The sequence below is a fragment of the Grammomys surdaster genome, unplaced genomic scaffold, assembly GCF_004785775.1.
Source record: "Grammomys surdaster isolate TR1022 unplaced genomic scaffold, NIH_TR_1.0 63, whole genome shotgun sequence".
NCBI classification, from domain to species: domain Eukaryota; kingdom Metazoa; phylum Chordata; class Mammalia; order Rodentia; family Muridae; genus Grammomys; species Grammomys surdaster.
Window position 1 is genome coordinate 12437874 of NW_021604565.1, and position 16066 is coordinate 12453939.

General features: G+C 37.2%; 1 protein-coding gene across 1 annotated transcript in view; it reads left to right on the plus strand.

Annotated features, from left to right (window-relative positions):
* Positions 1-16066, plus strand: part of Vps13b (vacuolar protein sorting 13 homolog B) — a 585584-nt gene that overhangs the window by 156911 nt on the left and 412607 nt on the right. The gene's annotated exons all lie outside the window — the stretch shown is intronic.

A 16066-nucleotide genomic window follows, 5' to 3' on the forward strand; every position in this document is an offset into this window, starting at 1 on the left:
GTCAAATTTATCATAGCTACTTAGCATGGAGTCTTTGACTTTACTATTTTTTAAAAGAATGTTTAATTTAAAAAATTGAACTAATAGTTCTTGATAGTTTTACTAAATATATTTAAATTAGTTATGATAGAGATTTCAGTCATTATAAATACTAGGAATAGTGTTCTCTAAGTTTATGATAAATTTACAACCTACATAAACTAATAGTAATACCAACTATTAATCAAACCTTTGTAAGAAGTATTAAACAGTTCTGTTAACATATTTTCTGCAACGAATGAAGAAGCATGTTTTATTTAGTGTGTCTACACTAAATAAGAACCAAAAATTTCATGGAAATTGATCCTCAAATTATTATTTGAAAATTCAATGCCTTTTATGTCTTATATAACTGAAGAATTACACATTTATTTGATGTTCTTTATGCTCTCTGCAATTATATTCCTAAAAGCTGTTCTTGCTTTTCAGTTAATTACATATTTTAGAATGTAATTACCTTGAGTTATTAGGGTTTTTTGATGGTTATTTTTTTATTGGATATTTTATTTACATTTCAGATGTTATCCCCTTTCCCCATTCCCTACCCACCCAGAAACCCCCTATTCCATCCCCCCTCCTCCTGCTTCTATAAGGATGTGCCCCCACCTAACCCCCCACTCCCACCTCCCCGCCCTGGAATTCCCCCACACTGGGGCATCCAGCCTTCACAGGACTAAGGACCTCCTCTTCCACCTATGCCCGACACGGCCATCCTCCACTACATATGTTAAACTCTTTTAAATATTAGCTTTTAGTACATTTGAATGTGTACAAATTAAGAATTTTTTGACATTTACAAGTAGAAGTGAAGAAGTTTAGAGTTAACCTCAATAACATAAAATATGTTAACCTATAATTTTAAGCCCTGTTTTGAGTTTGGAACACTTGGATTAAACATGTAGCTATCTATATATTAGTTGATTCCTCTGAATTTTATATAATTTTCATGGATTTATGTTCTATAACTTTTAAAATCAGAATTCATTTATTTTTCGCTAATAGTTCGTGTGTTTTTAATTACTATTTTTCTTGACAAAGTCAAACTTAAATATTTTATGTAATCATTTGAATAGTATTTTAGTTAGCATGGTGTCTTTTTCATCATTAGGTATAGTATATTTTTCTATATAAAATTATATATATTTGATATAATTTAAAAAATGATTTTACCTGAAATATTTTCATTGACTTTCAGCAAATCAGTAAAGAGCTTGAACTTTTAGCATTATATATGAGCCTTAAAAGTTTGATTTTTGACTAAATCAGTTTTTTTAGTTCATGTTGACAGTCTGATGTGAAATAAATTTGTGTAATGAGATAGAGAGATAGAATAGAAAGTGCATCTCCTGGTGTCTGATCTGAGTGATACAGTGTCTTCCACAAAGTGTCTACCTTATCCTATAACCCAGTGTGGACTAGCTCTGTAAGCTCGTTTACAGTGTGGACATGTCACATGAGGAGAGGGTCGTCAAACTTTAGTTTGTTTCAGTTTTTCCAGGAGAGAATGGATCAGTAATTCTAGCTTAGTATTGTTTTGAATATTTAGATAATGAACAAAGAACCTTTTTATGAGTAGTGTGTGACTCTCATGTAGGACACAGTCAGTGAATGCTGAGGATTTCTTTACATAGAAAGTAAGAGATTCGTCAACTGGCTTTATGATGGAAAAACAAATGCATAATTATCGTCAGGTCTTACCTCCTAAGGAATATTTTTAAGAAGGAACCAAAGCCCATTTTTTACAATGAAAAGACAGAAGCTTTTACTACTCATTTGAGAGATTATGTTCCATATAGTGTGTGGTTATTTAGTATCAGGGCCAACTGCCTTTCGTAGGGTATCACTTCAAACACTGTTGCCGCCACTGCAGGTTGCAAACACATGATTGAAGGCTTCTAGTTCTCAGCTCCTGCGCAGATGTCTTTCAATAGCTATAGCCAGTAATTTCTTCAAATTGCTCACTTTATCAGCAGCACATGTCATCAATCCTGAAGTGGTTGCCCAAGTCAAACTGCAGAATCTTTAGCTTACAAACGCAGCTGCAAACAGGTGAACAGGCAGAAAGTAATTTGTGCAGCTTGGTGGCTGTCAGACGAAAGGCAGACAATCTGTGTTTAAAACAGATTGCAGGCCCTGTATGGGCCAGACAAAAGGGATTTCTCCAACTGCAAATAATTCCAAGGTTAACATATTTTCCTTTCTGCCATTAGGTGATTTGTTAAAATTTAAAACAATGAACATTATAAATCTACACAGAAACTGGAGACAAGATGAAAGGGAAAATCAGATCACTAAATAGGTATACATTTGTTTTTTCAGAAAATATAACTGGCATGCATAGAAACTATTTTCTCACAAATTAATGCAGGCTATAAAATAAATATTTGATGTTTTAAAGATTGTAATAAGTTATATGAGTTACTCCTATTTAAAAAACCTTGCATCCAGAATGGGACAATTTTATGAAAAATATTTAGTTTGAGTTTATTATTTTGTAGCTGTTGGAATTTGCTTTTGTCAGACATTGTTTACTTGTGAATCTTTCCTAAGATATTTTTAAAAGTAGTGTGTGCTAGTTACATCATATATTTAAGAATATCTGTATACAATACTTTAAAAAAACATTGCTTGCATAAAGCAAAACTTCCAGAATATATCTGTATCTAAAAATGTCTCCTTGATTTTGTTTTGCTATTCACTAATATAGTGACACTTTACAAGATTGTTCCATAATAGTATTAGTTTTGACATTATTCATCATTTTATCTATAATTTTTTATTTTTTATTTTTTTCAAAACAGGTTTTCTCTGTATAGCCTTGACTGTCCTGGAACTTGTTCTGTAGACTAGGTTGCCTTGAATTCAGAGAGCTGTCTGCCCTTGGCCCTTGCATGCTGCGATTAAAGGCATGACATCACACTCAGATGTTTATAAAATTTAATATTGATAAATTACCTTATGAGACTCCCAAATCAGCAAAATATTAATTACCAGTATTAGGCTACACAAGTGCAGACTCACTATACACAGCAGGGTGAAGAAATTTGCTTCATAGTCATTGTGAGTATCTCAGAAGAAAATTACCAAACAATACATATATGCTTTTGTGTACACTCATGCATACATATAATTAGATTTTTAAAATACACATGCCATGAACTCATTCATTCATTCTTTCATTCATGTCTGTATGGTACATAGGAAGGAAAGCAATAGCCTATGTTTTTATTGTCCAGAACTCATGTGTGGTTCTGTGTTGATTCACAACCCTAAGTGAATATATGTTGTTTTTATCCATTTTGTTCTTTTATTTCTAAATAATTTAATATTGTAATTATTATAGATATTGAGTAAAAGCACGGTTTTGCGTGAAGTCTGATTCTGGTTTTGTTAATATTATGTGGCTTTCGGAAATTTGTTATTTCTTAGTTTTTTAATGATCATATAACCATTAATCTAAGTCATTTTTTATATTATATTTTAAAAAATTGTATAAAGAAATGTATTTGATGTCTTGCAAGGGTTCTCATATACACTAATGGGCAAACCCTACACTGGCCTGTTGTTTTGGAGTCTCTCAACCTTGCTGTTTATCTCCTCCCTCACCTCTCCTTCCACTATTCCCCCCAGCTCCCGTTGTGTGAGTCAGATTGTTACTGTGCTGTGCTCTGTGTGTGTGTGTGTGTGTGCGCGTGTGCGCGCGCACGCGCCCATGCTGGGGTTACAGACTTATGTGGCAATCCTTGGCCTTTTTTATTGGAGATTAAATTTCAGTTCCCATGCTTGCAGAGTAAGTGTCTTTCTTACAGACTCATCTCCTCAGTCCTCTAGAAACTGACCACCAGCAGCAGCAGCAGCAGAGACTACGTCTCATGTGGACCAGGATAGAGAATAACCACATTAGGACACAGTGTGGGCCATGACTTGGACACAGCCTATCTATCACCTGTTTTTTTTTTGTTTTTGTTTGTTTTGTTTTTTGTTTTTTGTTTTTTGTTTTTTTTTTTCTGGAGCAAAAAAAAAGAAGAAGTTCTGAAGTTCCTTTGTGTGACAATGACAGAATTGAATAAATATAACAGAAGCTCTACATAGTGCAAATCCTAAAGTATTTTTCATTAGCTCACTAGAAAATAATGTTTGCTGGTCCACGTTGTAGACTCAGCCCTTTTAAGCAAAGGTTTCTACATTCCTGGATTTCATTTTTTTATTCTTGATGTATTGTATTTATAAATATGCTAGATTTTTCCTACGTTTTATTTCATGCCTCGTACACGTATCTGTTTAGCGTGTACATCTGTTTGTGGCTCTCCAGCATCTGTTGTAGGTATCTTACCTTGTTAAGTGATTATCACTACTTGGTTTGTAGTACTGAAGTACTGGAGGTTGCTTATGAGGGTACCAGCAGGGGGTAGTATGGAGCCTCTACCTAACTTGCTTATACTTCATGTTATGGTTTTAAGTTCTTTCTAATATATTAAAATAGTTGTTATAGTATTACTAAGTTATCATTTTATAACTTTTATTTTTCCATTTCTATAGTTCCCTTTAGTCTTTATTAGTGTACTTGATTTTAAAGTTTGTCTGAGACATAAAACAATCTACCATATATTTTACCATATTTCACTTGAAATATCCTTTATTCCTTAATTTTAGATAGTCTTTGCAATAACTGAGATATTTTTCTTTGGGAATGTTTTTTGGGGTCTCCATTTTGTATGGGGGGGTCTCCATTTTGTATGGGGGTCTCCATTTTGTATGGGGGCCTCCCTTTTGTCTGGGGGGGCTCCAGTTTGTATGGGGTTGCCCAGTTGAAGGACAGCTCCCTTTGTGCCCAGGCCCTTCCTGGCTTAGCATCCACTGAGCTCTGGCTGCATTCTGACTGCTGTGCTTTCCAAGTTTCCGTAGTTCTGGAGGTGGACAGTGGCTTTCACAGGCTCCTTTTGTGTTCTGAAGAAATGCTGTTCATAGCCAGTTTCCAATTAGAATCTCATAAAGTTTGATTAAGCATTTTTCTATCTCATCATTGCATTTAAATATACTGATCACAGCACACATGCTATATAGTCATTAAGAAAGCAAAATCACGGCCACATGAAGCTCATAAAGAAGGAAGACCAAGTGGGGGTGATTCGGTCCTTCTTAGAAGGAGCAACAAAATACTCAAGGGAGCAAATATGGAGACAAAGTGAGGGACAGAAACTGAAGGAGGGGCCATCTGAAGACCACTCCACCTGAGTATCTATCCCATGTGCAGTCACCAAAGGTAGATGCTGATGTGGAAGTCAGGAAGTGCATGCTGATAAGAGCCTGATATGGTTGTCTCCTCAGAGGTCTGCAAGAGTCTGACATACTCAGAGGCAGATGCTCACAACTAGCCATGGAACTGATCATGGGGTTCTCAATGGAGGAGTTAGAGTGAGGACTGAAGGAGCTGAAAGGATTTGTGGCACCATGAGGAGAACAACAATACCAACCAACCACAGCTCCCAGGGTCTAAACCACCAGCCTGGGAGCACTTAGGGAGGGATCCAGGGCTTTAGCTGAATATGTAAGAGTGGAGGGCCCTGCTGGGCATAGGTGGAAGAAGAGAACCTTGACCTCATGAAGGCTGGATGCCCCAGGGGGTGGGAATTTTGAGGGTGGGGAGTTGGGAGGTGGGGGGGGGTAGATGGAGGTTACCCCACAGAGAAGAAGGGGGAGGGGTGGGGGGATTGGGGGTTCCTGGGTGGGGGGGGATGGGGTAAGGGGACAACATATGAAATGTAAATAAAACATCCAATAAAAAAATTTAAAAAAAAGAAAGCAAAATCACCATAATAAAATGTTTTTACCTTTGATTTACTAAATAAAGTAAATATATTTTATAGGGCAGGGGGAAAAGTACTTAGGCAGTCTAAAGGTCTAATCAGAGAGCCTTTCTTTGGTGATGTACTGTGCAGTATGAGCTGAAGTATACTCCACACGTGAGGAAGGTGGGATCGGTTACATACACGGTTCCTCAGTGTGAGGATCCTAAGACTCTGGTACTCATTTTAGGCAGGGACTTTTTATAGGAAACTTTAAGGAAGTGTAAGTCTGCTGTGAGGTGGTTGACTTGTACTGACATAGTTTAGCATAAGGTCGTCTGACAGGATGAAGAAGCTGGAAGTATTCTTGCAAACATTTCACTGATGTCTAGTGGATGACATTGAGTATTTATTTGGTGAAAAATGCATGATAGCAGTGCATAATATGTCCATTTTTTCTGTGACTTGTTTAAGGATCATTTGCAGAGATGCAATGAAATTTTGTAGTTTTGTTCTTAATGATGAGGAAATGCTACTTCCTGAAACCTCTTTGACAGATACATGTTTTTGAAAGGTTCACTAAGTAGTATTTCTTTGTAGTTTTAACTTGTTCTTTAGATCCTATTTCATTTTTTTTAGTTATTTTATTCATTTACATTCTGAATGATATTCCTCTTCCTGGTTTCCCTCCACAAACCCCATATCCTATCCACTCTCCTTCTCTTTACCTCTATGAGGTTTCTCCTCTACCCACTCACCCACTCCTGCCTCACCCCTCTAGTATCCTCCTATGCTGGGGTATCGAGCTTCTACAGGATCAAGGGCCTCCCCTTTCATTGATACCAGGATAAGGCCATCCTTTGCTACATATGTATCTGAAGCCATGGATCCCTCCATGTATACTCTTTGGTTAGTGGTTTAGTCCCTGGGAGCTCTGAGTGGTCTGGTTAGTTGATATTGATCTTCCTTTAGGGTTGCAATTCTCTTCAGCTCCTTCATTCCTTCTCCTAGCTCTTCCATTGGGTTTCTGTGGGCTCAGTCTGATGATTGGCTGTGAGTATCTGCATCTGTATTAGTCAGGTGTTGGCAGAGCCCCTCAGGGACCAGCCATAGCAGGCTCCTGTCAGCAAGCGCTTCTTGGCATCAGCAATAGTATTTGGGCTTTGGTGTCTACAGATGGGATGGATCCTTAGGTGGGATGCTCTCTAGATGGCCCTTTCTTTAGTTTGTGTTCCATTTTTTTTCTCTGTCTTTCCTTTGGCCAGGAACAGTTCTAGGTTAAAAATTTTGAGATGAGTGGGTGGCCCCATCCCTCAATTGTGGGCTGTGCCTATCTACTGGAGGTGGTCTCTACAGATTCCATCTCCCCTTTGTTGGGTATTTCTGGTATTGTGATCCTGTTGTGTCCTAGGAGCCTTTAGCTTCCCTGGTGTCTGGGACTTTCTAGTGGCTACCCCCAGTTCCCCATCTCCCACTGCTACAAATTTCTGTTCCATTCCTGACCTTCTGAGGGAGAAGGGAGGGGGAGGGAAAGGAAGGGGGAAGACCAGATATGGGAAGGGACAGGAGAGAAGAACTTGTTTTCTAGTGTTATGTTTGGGACATAGTGTAAATTTTGGGGCATAGGCTAACTTTTTAGGATAAATCCTGCAGCAGTAAAAGAATGTTAGTCACACAAATTTGCAGGTCATACCTACATATTTATGCTTGCATATTTCTCTTCTTTGACACGTCAATTTCCTTTGAGATACCATACATCTATGTGTTATTTAAATATTGAACATTCCTTCATAAATAAATTTTCTTTTACATGAACTAAAAGTTAAATCAAGAAGATAATAAATTGATTTTTATTTTTTAGAATTATTTTCATCTTTAAACCTATGAATCAATGGGATTTTAAAAAGCCTGTCATTGCTATAGGTTGGTCCCTCCCTCTCTCCTTCCCTCTCCTCTCCTCATCTCATTACTTGGAATAATTGTTGTGAGCTGCATCTGCTGTATTCTCTGTGGACTTCCCTATCCTGAACAGGTCATATGAAAGGAATCAAAAGTGTGAACCTTTGGAGTCTAAAAATTTTATTGCTTTATAACATTCTGTGATACAGATAAACCAGTTTTGGGTTGCTATAAATAAGTTTTTGCTACAGACATAGTCTTTTAGTTTTCTTTGTTTAATATCCAAGAATATTATTTATTGGCATTATGATAGGTATATATTTTATTTTTTTAAAAAATTGTTAAATTGCTTTCAGTAGTGTCTCTATAACATTTTACATATCTTCATATGACTACCATTTCTTCACATACTTACCAGCATATGATTTTGTTATGTATTTTGTTTTAGATATTGGGATAGTTGTGTAATGATGCTATTATTATTTTAATTCCCCTCTCTCTGATTTTTATTAATATGATGATACATATATTTTTATTCATGGAAATTATACACATGTGTACAATGAAATATGAAAAACTCTCCAGTGTCCTCTCCAATCCTCCCATTTACCCTCCCCATCTGTCTTACCATCTTAATGCCTTTGCTTTGTGCTTATAAATTACCTCAATGGAATGGCTATAAATACTTTAATATACTTTCATGTTATTGTTTGTGTATTTGAGGAGTCTGTATACACTCTAGATATGTTGGTTCGTTGTTGAATGTGTGGTTTTCAGATGTCATTTCTTGACATCTTATATTCCTTTTCTTGTGTGGTAGGGTCTTGCATGTATTTTTTTTTAACTCAGATTAAGAATTCTTTCCCCATTTCTAAATCACAAAGATGTTTTTCCTGCTGTATTATTTCAAGGAATTGCAGATACTGGATTTTCTTGCACTTGTGTGTTTCTTTTTCTTTTCTGTTTTGAGTAGGCTCTCACTCATTGGATTATTCTTACACCCCTTATCAAAGTCATCTGGGAATTTATGTGTGTATGTTAGGATTCTGTTTTCTCCCCTCGTTTAGGTGTTTGTCCTTCACCCTATTTTCATGTACTCATTCTAATGCATATAGTCTTAGTGCTGTTAATGTTCCTTTTCACAGTACCCTGCCCTGTTCTGCCAGTTTTGAAGCATTATATTTTTAATCAACAGATTAAAGAAATGTCCTCAAGTCTTTCTCTTTGACTTATGACATGCTTAGGTTTGTTAATTTCTTATTAGCATTTGAAAATTTCAAGTTTGAAACTGCTATGATCAAAGAACAATGTATCAAGTCAGTTCTAATTTTGATGAGATTCAGTTTGGGGCCAGCATATTGTGCTCTGTCCTGTTATGTGTCCTGTAGATCTGTAAACACAGTGCACACATCACAGTGCACACATTCTGTCTCTTCTATGATGTAGTAGGAAGCTTATGGTGATGTGCTTTTTTGTCACATTTTTCTCTATGGAACTTTGAGGTAGCTGAGTTATGAATCCCTGGGAATGTTGCTATAGTTTGTAAGTGCAGTGTGGGTTTTCTTCTCAGTCAAGCCTAGTCTGTTCCCATATTTTGTAGCTGTGATGCATAAGTTACACACATTTTGGATTTCCATGTCTTCTTACAGATTGGCTTTTGTAATCTTTTTGTTATTGTTCTAAGTTGTACTTTGAAATTATAATGCAGTTGGATAGGAAGGATATATTGTATTTTATGGCACAGTAGGGAACAGGAGTCTACCTAAAATAGAACATGTATTTCAAAACAGATAGAAGAGAGGATTGTTTGTTTTGAGCTGTAGTCTCAGACTGTCCTTGCCCTCTGCATGCCCACGCTGCCACCTCACTCATGCTGGAGTCCAGCCTGGCCGGGGATCTCTCATGTTTTGCCAGAAAGAAATGACTAATGACTGAGAGGATACCATACCAGTTACCGAATCTAGTGATCCAAGGTACTCATCTTGAAACATCACATTTTACCCCTACATTCGTGTAGCAAAAATACCATAAAAAATGAAAGCATAGCTTAAGTACACTGAGACTTTAGCATAAGACTGAGACTGCAGCTCCTGCAGAAGCACAGGGCACAGTCCCGTGGGCTGGGGGGAAAGTGATTTTCTTTTAGGTAAGAACCGTAAAGAACAGACAGTAAAAACAAAATAGACAAATGGAATTTCTCCAAATAGAAATAACTCAGCCCCCAACTGAACTTATTGTACTGTGTTAACTGGTCAAAGGCTCAACAAAGTGTAAAATAAGAATAGTATGGTTGTTGTCATTCATATCATTCAATATCATTTATCCATGAAGAGAGATGAAGTCCTGGTGAACCTTATCACCATCATGTAAAGTGAAGAGTAAGATGACAGTTACTCCGGGAGGGGAGAGTTGGGCATGTATTAATAGGCTGTGTTAGTTAGGGTTTCTAGTGCTGTGGGGAGACACTATGATCATGGCAACTCTCATAAAAGAAAATAGTTATTTGGGGTTGGCTTACATTTTCAAAGGTTTTGTCTATTGTCATCATGGTGGGAAGTATGGCAGAGTACAGACAGATGTGGTGTTGAAGAAGAAGCTGGGAGTTCTATATCCTCATCAGCAGGCATCAGAAGTGACTGTATGCCACACTTGGTGTAACTTTAGCATTGGAGACTTCAAAGCCTACCACTACAATGACACATTTTCTCCAACAATGCCAGTTCTTATGGACCAAGCATTCAAACACCCGAGTCTATGGCAGCCATTCCTATTCAAACCACCACATAAGTCAAAATACCCAAAGTTACAGCTAGACAGGCATTTGTATATTCTCTTTGAAGTGTTTTCAAGCGTCTCCACTTTTAAAACAAGGTCTTGGTGTATAGCTCTAGCCACTGCCTCCTGAGTACTTGGATTACAGATGTGGGCCAGTTTGTGAGGCCCTTTTCCCATTTTGAAGTAGTTTGCATCTTGTTGAGTTCTGACAGTTCTCTATACATTCTGTACTCATTTAACAGATAAAGGAGTTGAAGATACCTTCTCTAATTCTTTCCAATCACATTATTCTCTTTTTTATTAATTTTTTCTGTGACATTTTTTTCTTTTTGAAATCATAATAGCATCATTTCCCCTGCCCCCTTTTCTTTCTCCAGGCACTCCTCATATTATCCTCCTTTTCTCTCAAATTTATGGTCTCTTTTTCTTTAATTGTTACATATGTATACACATATATTTATATATCCTATATATGTAAATACAACCTGCTCTGCAGCCAGGTTCTGCTTCTGCTCTTGGGGTATACAGGCACTGGTCTGGAATGAAACAGCCGGCAAGCCAGGGAGAAAAATGCTTTCTCCCAGATGACTTTCAGTGAAATGAGTCTCCTTTATTGGAGGTAACAAGGGCTGTTTAAACCTTGGGTGAGTGAGTAGAGGTTTTCAGGGTGAGTGTACATTATTGGCTTGGGCTGAGGTGCTGGGACTACTTCATTTGCATGAAGAGTTCTAGATACTTGCTGGACATGTTCTTATAGGCAGAGAGGTAGGTAAACCTGTAATTTGGCTGCCAGGCCACGTGACTACCTCAAGAGTGGTGGAGGTGGGGTCATAGAGATTACATGCACCAAAGCATGCAGATCCAGAGCAAAGAGAAGACAGTCCTAACTCCTGTGTGGGTTTGAACAGGTCTCAGCTTTGCTTTTGTTCCAGACGGGCTACCTCAGCTGCACAGCTATATGGCTCCATACTGCTCTGCTTATGGAAACTTGCATTTTTATGACTCCAGGAATGACTAACTCATAGCATCTCTTTTGGTTTCTTACATTTTCCTAATATCAGTAGGTATATTTCATATGTTTTAATTTTTTAATGTGTATGCTACTTATCTATAGATATCCCTGGTGACCAGAAGAGGCCATTGGATCCCCTGGAATTGGTGTTATAGACGGTTTTGAGCTGCCTGACAATAGGTCTGGGAGCCTAATATGGTCCTCTAAAAGAGGAACAAATATTCGTAATCACTCAGCTTAACCACTGTTGCTCCATAATTACTGTTTAAGGACTACTTTTCTCACAAGAATCTTGACTTTCACCAGAGATATGCCTAAACATCCCTTTGCTCCTATAGCTCCTGGATATGTTTGAAATCTAGTGCCTGTGTGGTAAATCTTTACTAAGTGAGTGCATGAACTGATGACATGTGAGGAAAAGTCCATGCTCTTCATGGAAGGCCACAGCAAGCGATCGTGCTTCGGAACCTTTACCAAGGATCCTTCCCAAGAAGACCAGAGGCATTGGATCCCTTGGAATCTATGGAATAAGCCCTGGAATTATAGGTGGTTGTAAGCTGCCTGAAGTGGGTGTTGGAAACCAAACTACGCTCCTTAGCAAGAACATGCCATAGTTACTGTACCACTTCTCCAGCCCTACAGCACAGTTTTGTTCTTACAGTTCTCTAATATGGAAATAGGAGTGCAATGAATTTCTGATAAAATCAGGTGCCAGCCCTACAGCACAGTTTTGTTCTTACAGTTCTCTAATATGGAAATAGGAGTGCAATGAATTTCTGATAAAATCAGGTGTCAGTAGTTCTGCTATCTGGTGTCTTCAGGGGTAGTCCGTCTTTGCCTGTTCTAGCTTTCAGAAGTATAGACTCTTCTTGGCTTATGGTCCCCTTCTTCAGATGCATGAGTATCATGCTTCTTTGACGGTGGTTCTGACCTCATGTCTTCTTCTCTCCTCCTTAATGCTTCCCTTTTTGTCTCTAAGGATTTGTCACATCATATCAGCTTTACCTGAGTAATCGAAGGTCATCTCCCCACTGCAAATCAACTCATTTGAATCTTTAATGTTCTTTCTGTCTATGTCTCTCTATTGACTCCCTCTCTCACAAGCAGTGCAATATTATTGTCCTTGCTACTAAGGATCTAGTTTTTAGGACCAATACTTTGTTTTTCCTTTCTCCTCAGTAACTCTGCGTATTAAGAATGTATAGTATTACATGCTATCTTGAAATTTTTCTCTTTAAAAACTTTAATAGAATTTGTGTGGCTAGTTTTTTGTTCTTGCTTCATTAGTATTTTCTGTACATATTTTCTAAAACATAGAAATCCCAAATGTATGCTTTAACTTTGTAATGATTGTTTTTAGTGTACTTTCCTCATTCAATGTCTATTTGGTCTCCAGTCCAAATCTAAGATGTCTTGAAATTTCTTTTTGTTTTTCTGTTTTTCTTTTGTTGTGTTCTGTTTCTCAGATGAGTGTTTCCTTTTTTTGATCTTCTCTGCCCTCTTGGGCTATAACATTCTATAGTTAGCATTCTAGCACAGGAAGTCATCTGTTTGCCTGAAGAAATTTTTGTTTCTTTATTTTACCTTTTATCCTAGCTTTATTTCTGTTGATGTGGTAAAACACCCTGAAAGGCTATCCTTTTCCCTAAAAGCAGCAACTTTACTGGAGAAAGGTTTGCATATGGATTACAATTCTAGGTAATAGTTTATTCAAGGTAGGAACTTGAAAGCATCATGCCTGCAGGCTTCCTTTGTTGCTTGTGTTCAGCTAACCTTTTCTACTCTTATATAGTCTAGTCCCACAGCTGGGAATGGAGCTACCCACAGAGCCCTAGATCTTCCTTCCCCTATCTCCAGATATGCCCACGAGCCACCCTGGTCTAGATAATTTCTCATTATGACCCTCTTCTCCAGTGATTCTGTGTAATGCTAAGTTGACAGTTAAAAAGTAACCAGAACATAATTATATGGGACTGATCATTTGGCTGCGTATAGATTTTTAGATTGAGATTTCTTTTTCTGTAGAGTTTTAAAGCATTGCTCAGTTTCCTTCTTGCTCATTGATCAGACTTGTTAAGATGGTTGATGTGATTTTTGTTATTTAGTCTTTGCATATCGCCTCATTTTTGTAATGTGTGTAGTGCTGTCTTTGTTTTGGTGTTAACTCAGAAGGTTACCTCAGTAGGGAGCTTCTATTATAGCAGGAACACTAGCTGAATAAATATGTGTATTTATTTTTATTTGAAAGGACTTACCTGTCTTCTACTTCTACCGTTTTGGGAAATATTCTTGAATTATTTCTTAGGTGATTTTTTCCCCCTACTGTTACTAGTATTAAGAGTTGAACCTCGGTATATATATATATATATATCCATCCATCCCAAACAGGAGCTGTTCCAATGAACTATCTCTGTAGAATTCTATTTTAACATGTAACGGGCACTATCTTCATTAGAACAGCTGTGATCACTTGCAAGGCACAGCTTGTAGGATTCTTACACTTTTAAATGAATTAATATAGACTGGAAGTCTATAAAGTTTGAGAGAAGCAGTGGAGGGTGCTACTTTTATGTCCCTTTTTTCATCTATGATAATGTTTGGATTAAGGTAAATTATATACTAATTACAACATCTTGCAAAGCACAGTGGTGTTGACTGTATGGAAAAGCTTGACATCCTGTGTGTGTATGTATATTTGTACATGTACCCATATGTGCTTATTTGTGGGGGTCAGAGGAGGATATTATATACTGTACTATTTCATTGTCCACTATATTTCTTTGAAATAGGATTTCTCACTGAACCTGAAGGTAGGATTGGACTCAGAAAGTTTCATAGGTTCTCCTTTCACCAAAATCTACAGTGTTAGTATGGACCTGTGGCCACAACTCAATGTTTTGTTTGGGTGTTTGATTCTCCAGCTTGTATAGTTGACTCTTTTACTCAGTCACCCATATCTCCAGCTTCTTCACCCTTTCTAATATGGACAATATGGTTTAAATTTTGCCTCTTCCTTATTCATTTTGCCAAATCTGTGTTACTCCAAGCCTTTGTTTTCCTATGTGTAAAATGAGGACAGTAAATATTTTTTTTATTTTGGTGTGTGATACATAAATAAATTAGGAACAATTAAGTGTTCAGTCAATGCCAGATACTATGATACCTATACTGCTAGGACTATAAGTATATAAGTATTGGCTATCATCTAATTTTCTTGGCTATTATTTGAGTGTTTGCAGTCATGGCAATTGCATATCTGAGAATTATACAACATTTGGATACCACTTTATTAGCTTCACATACTACATGTACATCTGTTACAGAGCTTTGTTCTCAGGATGCCTATTATACATAAATACATAACTAAACATGGGAAATTAACAACTAATTGATATACAATTATATAATGACTGTCTTATTTCTGCTGCTGTAGTAAATACCATGACCAAGAGCACCTTGGTTTGGAAAGGATTTATTTTGCTTCTGCTTCTGGTAACAGCCCATCACTGAGGGAAGCCAAGACAGTAACTCAAGCAAGGGCAGGAACCTGGAGGCAGGAACTGAACCAGATGCACGGAGGAACACTACTTACTGGAGTTTTCCTTAGGGCTTGTTCAGCCTGCCTTCTTACAGTATTAAGGATTACCAGCCCTTGGGTGTCCCCACCTATGACATCAAGACTTAACCCTATAGGTCAGTCTTAAAAGTAGGCATATTCTCAATTAAGGTTTTTTTTTTTCCTTAGATGACTCTTTTTTGTGTAAGTTGACAAGAAACCAATTAGGACATGATTAAGGTGAAGATTAGAAATGCTGGTTAGTATTTGGGAAGTGTTTTTTTTTTTTTTAATATCACGTTTACCTTTCAGTCATTTCGGAATCATTTACCTTGTTAAAGTTTTGATCATTGATTAGGAAGACTTTCATGATATTTTGGAGAGATAGCCAGTGTTTAGCAAAAATTAATATGATATGTAATTTAGGTCTTCAAATATGAAGGACAATACTTCGTATTTCACTAAAATTTGAGGTGAGGAACAAAAGGGAAATGGTGTGCCTGGATGCTTATACTCAAAGTAAACAGGAGAAAAATAGAATTATTCTGGAACAGATATGACATTGTTTGACACTTAGCTTCTTATGTTTATTACCTTTTGTGCATGGTGCAAAATTTAGTTAACACTTGTAATTCATGATATTGTAATCTATACAATGAGGATAGTAACATTCCTATTACAGTATTTTGTATAGACTGAATTCATTTGTATGCATTACACAATGCAGTGTTTCAGTAATGTTAACTGATTACAGACCCTTCTGTGAAATTTAGTTTTCCCCCTCAATCTATGAATAAAAACTGAGGAGAGCAATAGCTATATTATAGTCTTTTGTAGAGACTGAGTCCATTTGTGTAGGTAATACAACGTCAGTCTGGGGCACGTGTTAATCTTGAGGGATGATCCTTCATCTCTTTCCTCTTCTCTCTTCCCCTTTCCTCATCAGAATTATATTCTGTAGATTTCTCTGCTTATATAATCCTCCCCTGCTTCATGACC